Source organism: Babylonia areolata, chromosome 6 (assembly GCF_041734735.1).
Source record: "Babylonia areolata isolate BAREFJ2019XMU chromosome 6, ASM4173473v1, whole genome shotgun sequence".
Lineage (NCBI taxonomy): Eukaryota > Metazoa > Mollusca > Gastropoda > Neogastropoda > Buccinidae > Babylonia > Babylonia areolata.
Window position 1 is genome coordinate 1,846,628 of NC_134881.1, and position 10,000 is coordinate 1,856,627.

The window sequence follows — 10,000 nt, forward strand, 5'->3', positions numbered from 1 at the left end:
AGCTCAGATCACTGTCGACAGAGTGAGTAAAACAGTGCAATCCACCACAGCTCAGATCACTGTCGACAGAGTGAGTAAAACAGTGTAACCCACCACAGCTCAGATCACTGTCGACAGAGTGAGTAAAACACGTGCAATCCCCCACAGCTCAGATCACTGTCGACAGAGTGAGTAAAACAGTGTAACCCACCACAGTTCAGATCACTGTCGACAGAGTGAGTAAAACAGTGCAATCCACCACAGCTCAGATCACTGTCGACAGAGTGAGTAAAACAGTGCAATCCACCACAGCTCAGATCACTGTCAACAGAGTGAGTAAAACACGTGCATTCCGCAAAGCATGCCTGTTTCCCCTCAACAAAAGGATCCACCGCCATGTTTACCTTCGTGGGCAGTCACCCTTGGCTGGTGGTGAGGGTAAATTGCCTTCCGGCTTGTAAACCCGCGGGTAGGCTCTTGTGTTCCTGGAGCCAGTTGCATTGCTCGGATGGAAGAGCCTAGTATGGTCGTAACCCGCTGCTGACTGTGTGTAGTATGGAACTGACCAATGGCGTAGTTCGGTCAACGTAAGGCGTTTAGTCACGTGTAACTGTCAAAAAGTTAGAACCAAGCAATGCAACTGGCTGCTGAACACCGGATATTGCATTGCTTACCCTCCAGCAGTTTACCTTGCCTCAGGCAGATTACCAGCAGGTGTTCATTTACCGGCAGGCACGATGGCCTCTTGAATACAGCCCCTGGTGGCTACAGGGAGATTTTTTCGATCTTCCAGATCAGCAGATGTGTTGACCTGCTAGTGCTTGAACCCCTTCGCATGTATCTGGAGAGGCAAGCAGAAGATGAAACGTGCATGATAAAGATCCTGTAATCCATGTCAGCGTTCGATGGGTAACGGAAACAACAACATATTAACACGTGCACGTGTGGGTAAGTGATTGAAACCTGACTGAATGACACAGGAAACGAATGATGAGCGCCCAAAGGCAGCTCTCAGTGGGCTCTACCCAGGCAGGCAGCCTGTTGTGGAAAATGACTCTGTGTTCGTAAAGCGCTTAGAGCTTGGTCTCTGACACTGAGGATAGGCACTGTGCAAGTATCCATATCATGTGTCTGCAACGTAAAATAAAATGAAAAGAAAAGAGTTGCACTCATAAAGTTATCACACACACACCCTGCGTAAAGAAAAGATCAACTGGGCGAAATGTAGGCTGGTGCATTTAACTTTGGCCTGTTTCATCTGTTTAGCATCTCCCTCTGCCTCTGTCCCTCTCTCTCTCACAGACACACACACACACACACACACACACACACACACACACACACACACACACACACACACACAGAGGACATTTCCACTCACTTCTGCCTCATTCAACACATACTATCGTTTTGCCTAATTAGCCTCTATCACACACACACACACACACACACACACACGGACAGGACATTTCCACCCACTTCCTCCTTATTCTACACAGAATATCGTTTAGCCTTTTTAGCCTTTAACACACACACACACACACACACCACACACACACACACACACACACACACACACACACACACACACACACACACACACCACACACACACACACACACAGAGCAAACAAACAACAACAAAAACCAACAACCAAAAAACCCCCTCCTCCCCTCCCCCTAACGCACCCCAAACCCACACCACACCCCGCCCACCACACACACTGTAAACACAAAATGTCATTCAGAAACAAGCGCTCAAACCAGCCGCGATTTATGGAGAAAAAAAAAAACAACAGAAAAAAGACACACACACACACACACACACACACACACACACACACACACAGAGAAGAAAAGAAGTGGCTGGTGGTTGGGTGGTGGTTGTGAAGGCAACAGCTGGGGGTTTGCCTCATTTTGACGCTATAAGCTTCTCATAACTGCACACCCCGCCGCCCCGCAGTATTGACAAAACGTCGACTATCTCGCGCCAACCATGAAACTCGATACTAGCGTCTCAGAAAAGAACCAAAACATTTTGACACCCTCACCAACCCCCTCCCCCCCCCTCCCCCCCCACACCCCACCCACACCCATCACCCAAGCCCACCCCCCCATCTCTTATAAAACCAGTGCCGCCTGCCCACCCCCCCATCTCTTATAAACCAGATTTATAGATTAACCATTTCTTCTTCTTCTGCTGCTGCTGCTGGCCGCTACTCCCACGACGTTCACTGGTTTGCGTGGGGTTTCTAAACATGGATTAATGTGATGGAGTTGGTGTTGTGGGTGGTGAAGGGTTGGGCTGGAGGGAGGGGGAGGGGTCTTGGAGGTAGGGGGGTAAAGGGGGATAATGGAGGTAGGGGGATAAAGGGGGATAATGGAGGTAGGGGGATAAAGGGGGATAATGGAGGTAGAGGTGTAACAAGGATGACCAGAGAATAGGGATCACCGCGCAGGCCAGGGATACATGAAGGTCAGCCAAAGTGGGTGGGGTTTTTTTTGTGTTTTTTTTCAAATGTGTTTAATTGACAATAGTTAAAAGAGAAAAATACAGTGCAGTGCACAGTGCCCTTTCTCCCTCCTTTGACTGGAAAATCAAACTGAGCGTCTAGTCTTTCGGATGAGACGGTAAGCCGAGGTCCCGTGTGCAGCACGCACTTGGCGCACTGAAAAAGAACCCATGGCAATGACAGTGTTGTCCCCTGGCAAAATTATGAAAAAAAAAAAAAAATCCACTCTGCTAGGTACACAGATATGTTTATAAGCAAACACTCAAAGCCTGACTAAAGCGCGTTGAGTTATGTTGTCAGGCATCTGCTCAGCAGATGTGGTGCAGCGTATATGGATTTGTCCGAACGCAGTGGCGCCTCCTTGAGAAGCTGAAAATGAAACTGAAAACTGACTGGAAAATCAACCTGAGCGTCTGGTCATTTGTACGAGGCGGTAAAGGGAGGTGCCGTGTGAAGCACACACTTCAAGAATCAGGAGTTGAACTCGGGCAACATTCTGTGGAAGAAATCCACACACACATTGTTTTGCATGCACTCAAGACCTGACTAAACACGTTGGGTTTTTGCATCTTGGCAAGCAAATAATGTGTGTAGCGTATATGGATTTGTACGAATGCAATGACGCCGCCTTCTTGAGAAACTGAAAGTAGGTTACTACTGCGTCTACTACTACTGCTACTGCTGCTGCTATCGTTACTGCCAGCTCCCACATTGTGATATGAATCAACTTGAAGGAGTTGTATCAGCGGGACCATCGGGACAGTCCAACAACTACCATCCATTTTCGCTAAATAGCACTGACGGTCTAAAGTGAATGAAGAATAAGAAGAGAGAAAGAAAGAAAGAAAGAGGAAGCAGGAGGAGTTAGCTGAAAGAATGTTCCATCAGATATCGACTGACGAAGACTGTGCCGGGAAACAGCTGTCTGACTCTTTGTCATGCTGAAGGCCACTTCAAAGACGACCTTTCGACCCACTTACAGTAACACACACACACACACACACACACACACACACACACACACACACACACACACACCGTCCACTCACCTTCTCACACACATACACACATACACACACACATATACACACACACACACACATACACACATATACACACACACATACACACACACACACATACACACACACATACACACACACATACACACACACATACACACACACACACACACACACACACACACACACACACACACACACACACACACACACACACACACACACACACACACACACACACACACACACACACACACACCGCCCACTCACCTTCTCACACACATACACACATACACACACACACACACACACACACACACACACACACACACACACACACACACACACACACACCGCCCACTCACCTTCTCACACACATACACACGCTCGCACGATCACACCAAAGAAACACACAGGCACAGACAGACAGACAGACAGACAGACAGACAGACACACACACACACACACACACACACACACACACACACACACACACACACAATCCACATACACCCTTGAATGCTCGCATGCACAGACACACAACAACAGTATACAACAGCAACACACAGACAGACAGACAGACACACAGACACACACACACAGAGATCCCGCTGGCCTTATTTATTAATATCGGTACATCTGTGTCAGCTGCCTTCTTTTTTTGCCCCAACAACAGCCAGGGTAAAAAAAAAAAAATAAAAAAAAAAAAAGCGATAATCTGCAATTGATTCGACATCAGCCGAATCTTTGTTGACGGAACTACTGAAGAGGGGAGGGGAGAGAGAGAGAGGGGGGAGGGGGGTTGGGGGGGGGGGCGGGGGGGGGGGGGGGGGGGGGATTGGAGGGGGGGAGTTGGGAAGAGGCGGGGTATGGGGGGTGGGGGAAGTGGTTGGGTGAGGGGAATGGAACGAAGCGAAACGAAATTTCCTTTCAACCATGGTCTGTCTGTCTGTCTGTCTGTCTGTCTGTCTCTCACACAATCATTCATTCATTCAACGAAACGAAATTGCAATTCAACCATAGTAAAGATATCGTTCTCTCTCTGTGTCTCTCTGTTTCTGTCCGTCTGTCTGTCTGTCTGTCTCTGTCTCTCTCTCTCTCTCTCTCTCACACACACACAATAATCATTCATTCATTCTCTTTCTCTCTCTCTTTCTCGACACACCCAGTTGGGTTATACCTAAACAAACTGAGTGTATAGAGAGAGAAAGAGAAAGAGACAGAGAGAGGGAGAAAGAGAGAGAGAGGGAAATGATGGGTGGAAGAAAGAGCGTAAGAGAGGGAAGTAGAGATGGTTGTTTTGATAGACAAAGAAAATGGAGAGAGAGAGAGAGATAGAGAGAGAGATGGGGGGCGGGGGGGGGGGAGATCGAGAAAGAGTTTGAGACAGGACTAAATAGAGAATAAGAAAGTGAGAGATACAAGAGTGAATGAAAGAAATTTGGGGTAGAGGGGGCAGGGAGAGAGAAGGAGTGAGAGAGAAATAGAGGGGGTGGGGGGGTGGGGGGGGGGGCAAAAAGACAGAGTGACAGACAGACACATTGACACACAGAAAAACAAAGAGACAGACAGACAGACAGACAGACAGACACATTGACACACAGAAAAACAAAGAGACAGACAGACAGACAGACAGACACAGGCAGAGACTGGGACAGAGACAGAGAGATCCAGATGCAAAGTGAGAGAGAGAGATAGAGGGAGAGAGAGAGAGAGGACGGAAGAGAGGGAGAGACAGAGACTGGGACAGAGACAGAGAGATCCAGATGCAAAGTGAGAGAGAGAGATAGAGGGAGAGAGAGAGAGAGGACGGAAGAGAGGGAGAGACAGAGACTGGGACAGAGACAGAGAGATCCAGATGCAAAGTGAGAGAGAGAGATAGAGGGAGAGACAGAGAGAGGACGGAAGAGAGGGAGAGACAGAGACTGGGACAGAGACAGATCCAGATGCAAAGTGAGAGAGAGGGATAGAGGGAGAGACAGAGAGAGGACGGAAGAGAGGGAGAGACAGAGACTGGGACAGAGACAGAGAGATCCAGATGCAAAGTGAGAGAGAGGGATAGAGGGAGAGACAGAGAGAGGACGGAAGAGAGGGAGAGACAGAGACTGGGACAGAGACAGAGAGATCCAGATGCAAAGTGAGAGAGAGAGATAGAGGGAGAGACAGAGAGAGGACGGAAGAGAGGGAGAGACAGAGACTGGGACAGAGACAGAGAGATCCAGATGCAAAGTGAGAGAGAGGGATAGAGGGAGAGACAGAGAGAGGACGGAAGAGAGGGAGAGACAGAGACTGGGACAGACACACCAACACAGCTCTCCGGAGAAGGAATCAGTAATGTGTGAAGTGGACAGACCTTAACCCAGTTTGGACTTCACAGCTGTTGACAACTTTTCTCCCGTCTGGTGATGATGCACCGTCTACGTTCTCTCTCTCTCTCTCTCTCTCTCTCTCTCTCTATCTGTGTGTGTGTGTGTGTGTGGGGGGGGGGGGGTTGTGTGTGTGTATGCATAAAACAAAAACAAAAACCAAAAAAAGAAGAAATGAAAAAAAAAAAAAAAGTGCGCGAGAGAGGGGTGTGTGGTCCCCGTGATCGAGATGGAGAGATATAAAAGAAAAACAGCAGAAAGACAGAGAGACAGAGAGACAGAGAGACAGAGAGACAGAGAAAGGGACAAAGGGAGAAAAAGAAGAGAAAGATTTGGGAAGAGAGGTGAATTTTGTCATGTTTGGAGTCTCTTTGGCAGCTGATGCTGCAGTTTGGGCACATTTCAAGCAAAACCCATTTTAAAAATAAGTAATGACATTTGAAATATTGTCTTGCAAACATTTTCCTACAGACAGGCAACACACGGACAGTGTTTAATGCCAACTTCCGTTTGACCAGGTATTTTATTGAATTTATCTGACATATATTCAACCTTGTTTTAGTTTAGTTTAGTTTAGTTTAGTTTAGTTTAGTTTAGTTTAGTCCAGTCCAGTTCAGTTCAGTTCAGGTTAGTTTAGCTTAGTTTAGCTGAGTTGAGTTTGGTTTACTTTAGTTCAGTTTAGCTTAGTTTAGCTGAGTTGAGTTTGGTTTACTTCAGTTCAGTTTAGTTTAGCTGAGTTGAGTTTGGTTTACTTTAGTTCAGTTTAGCTTAGTTTAGCTGAGTTGAGTTTGGTTTACTTTAGTTCATTTCAGGTTAGTTTAGCTGAGTTATGTTTGGTTTACTTTAGTTCAGTTCAGCTTAGTTTAGCTGAGTTGAGTTTGGTTTACTTTAGTTCAGTTTAGGTTAGTTTAGCTGAGTTGAGTTTGGTTTACTTTAGTTCAGTTCAGGTTAGTTTAGCTGAGTTGAGTTTGGTTTACTTTAGTTCAGTTCAGGTTAGTTTAGCTGAGATGAGTTTGGTTTACTTTAGTTCAGTTCAGGTTAGTTTAGCTGAGTTGAGTTTGGTTTACTTTAGTTCAGTTCAGGTTAGTTTAGCTGAGTTGAGTTTGGTTTACTTTAGTTCAGTTTATTTTAGTTTTAGTTCAGTTCAGGTTAGTTTCGTTTTATGTCGTGTCGTTTCATTTTGTTTTGTTTTGTTTATTTCTTTTTTTTTGTCGGTCAATGGTACATTTCTCTCGTTTCCAAAGACGGGGGAAATGAATAGTCATTCATTTCTAGCCACCACCACCACCACCCCTTTTTTTTCTAAACAGTGGCTACCCACCACCACCACCACCCCCTCTTTTTCTAAACAGTGGCTAGCCACCACCACCACCACCCCTTTCTTTAAACAGTGGCTAGCCACCACCACCACCACCCCTTTCTTTAAACAGTGGCTAGCCACCACCACCACCACCCCTTTCTTTAAACAGTGGCTAGCCACCACCACCACCACCCCTTTCTTTAAACAGTGGCTACCCACCACCACCACCCCTTTCTTTAAACAGTGGCTAGCCACCAGCATCACCACCCCTTTCTTTAAACAGTGGCTAGCCACCAGCACCACCACCCCTTTCTTTAAACAGTGGCTAGCCACCAGCACCACCACCCCTTTCTTTAAACAGTGGCTAGCCACCAGCATCACCACCCCTTTCTTTAAACAGTGGCTAGCCACCAGCACCACCACCCCTTTCTTTAAACAGTGGCTAGCCACCAGCACCACCACCCCTTTCTTTAAACAGTGGCTAGCCACCAGCACCACCACCCCTTTCTTTAAACAGTGGCTAGCCACCAGCACCACCACCCCTTTCTTTAAACAGTGGCTAGCCACCAGCACCACCACCCCTTTCTTTAAACAGTGGCTAGCCACCAGCACCACCACCCCTTTCTTTAAACAGTGGCTACCCACCACCACCACCACCCCTTTCTTTAAACAGTGTCCACCCACCAGCACCACCCCTTTCTTTAAACAGTGGCTAGCCACCAGCACCACCCCTTTCTTTAAACAGTGGCTAGCCACCAGCATCACCACCCCTTTCTTTTAAACAGTGGCTAGCCACCACCACCACCCCTTTCTTTAAACAGTGGCTAGCCACCACCACCACCCCTTTCTTTAAACAGTGGCTAGCCACCAGCACCACCACCACCCCTTTCTTTTAAACAGTGGCTAGCCACCACCACCACCACCCCTTTCTTTTAAACAGTGGCTACCCACGACGACCACCACCCCTTTCTTTAAACAGTGGCCACCCACCAGCACCACCACCACCAGCACCACCACCACCAGCACCACCACCCCTTTCTTTAAACAAGGGACAACCCAAAGAAGGAGGGAACGAAAACGGTCGTAAATAAATGGTTGACGACAAAATAACCACCTCCATATTCAAAGCCCTGATATAATGTTTCATATACACCTGTCAGATTAATGGCTGTTTGAGGTGAAAAATGAAAAGTATATATATAAGTGGGGCGTCTTTTCTTTTGTTGTTGTTGTTGTTGCTTGTGTGTGTGTGTGTGTGTGTGTGTGTGTGTGTGTGTGTGTGTGTGTGTGTGTGTGTGTGTGTGTGTGTGTGTGTGTGTGTGTGTGTTTATCGCGCGCGCAAGCGCGAACATGTGTCTGTGTGTTTTGAAAGACAACCCAAAAACTCACTTTCTTCAGATAGAATTACATGTGTTTGACACACACACACACACACACACACACACACACACACACACACACACACACACACACACACACACACACACACACACACACACACACACACACAGAATTAAACAACATTTCCCAGTTCTATAGATTTGCTTAATTGCAACTTAACATTTGTACCGCCATCGATCACAGTGCAGAAATAGAAACCCGATTTGGGGGCAACATACTTTCTTGTTGGCAATGTTTGTTTTGTCTTACGTGATTCAGCAAATATAATTAGATGGGATTGTCCTTCAGTGACTGACGTGCTACGCTCTTCCCAATCATAACTGACGTGGTGTGCTGTTTCGTGTCCCCACTTCAATCTGTAACTTAGAATCACCGCATGGCAATCTAATCAAAAGTAATAATTTATGTGTCTGGTCAATATGGTATATTTTACTTCTTCAATTTAATCTGCAACATGTGATTACTGCATCTAAATACACAGAAAGTACTAACATATGTGTCTGGCAAATATAAAAGATATTTCATTTATTAGAAATAACAACAACGACAACAACAACAACAACAAAACAACAACAACAACAAACGTTTACAATGTCTGCAATATATAATCATATTGCCAATATGAAGCGCTCCTCTTCATACTGTTTCAAAATTGCACAACGTTTTTACTACGAGAGTTCTGATGAAGGTTTAAGTATCAGCTCTGATTACGCGCGCGCGCGTCTGTGTGTGTGTGTGTGTGTGTGTGTGTGTGTGTGTGTGTGTGTGTGATTGCGTGAGTGCGTGCGTGTGTAAGTGTGTGTGCGTGTGTGTGTGTCCGCGTGTGTTTTCAAGACGTTTTAGTGTGCGTACGTTCGTGCGTGCGTGCGCGCGTGCGCGCGCGCGCGCGTGTGTGTGTATGTTTTCAAGACGTTTTAGTGTGCGTGCGTGCGTACGCGCGCGCGCGCGCGTGTGTGTGTAATTGCGTGCGTGCGTGCGTGCGTGCGTGCGTGCGTGCGTGCGTGCGTGTGTGTGTGTGTGTGTGTGTGTTTGTGTGGTGTTTGTGTGTGTGTGTGTGTGTGTGTGTGTGTGTGTGTGTGTGTGTTCAGGAAACTTTCATGAAATGGCGCTGACAAACAAAGTCTCTAGAGTTCTGCTGACCTAAAAACAGAAACTGCAGTGACTTGATTTGATTTGATCTCTGCCGACAGCTCCTCCGGTAAATTGATCACTCCTATGGGGCACTCGATAATCCCCCTTGCTCTCTCTGTCTGTCTGTCTTCCTGTCTGTCTCTCTCCCTCTCTCTCTGTCTGTCTCTCTGCGTCTGTCTTTCTCTCTCTCTCTCTCTGCACGCACATACACACCCACCCCCACACCCACCCCCACCCCCCACACCCCCTCCCCACACGGACACACACACACACACACACAAACACGCAC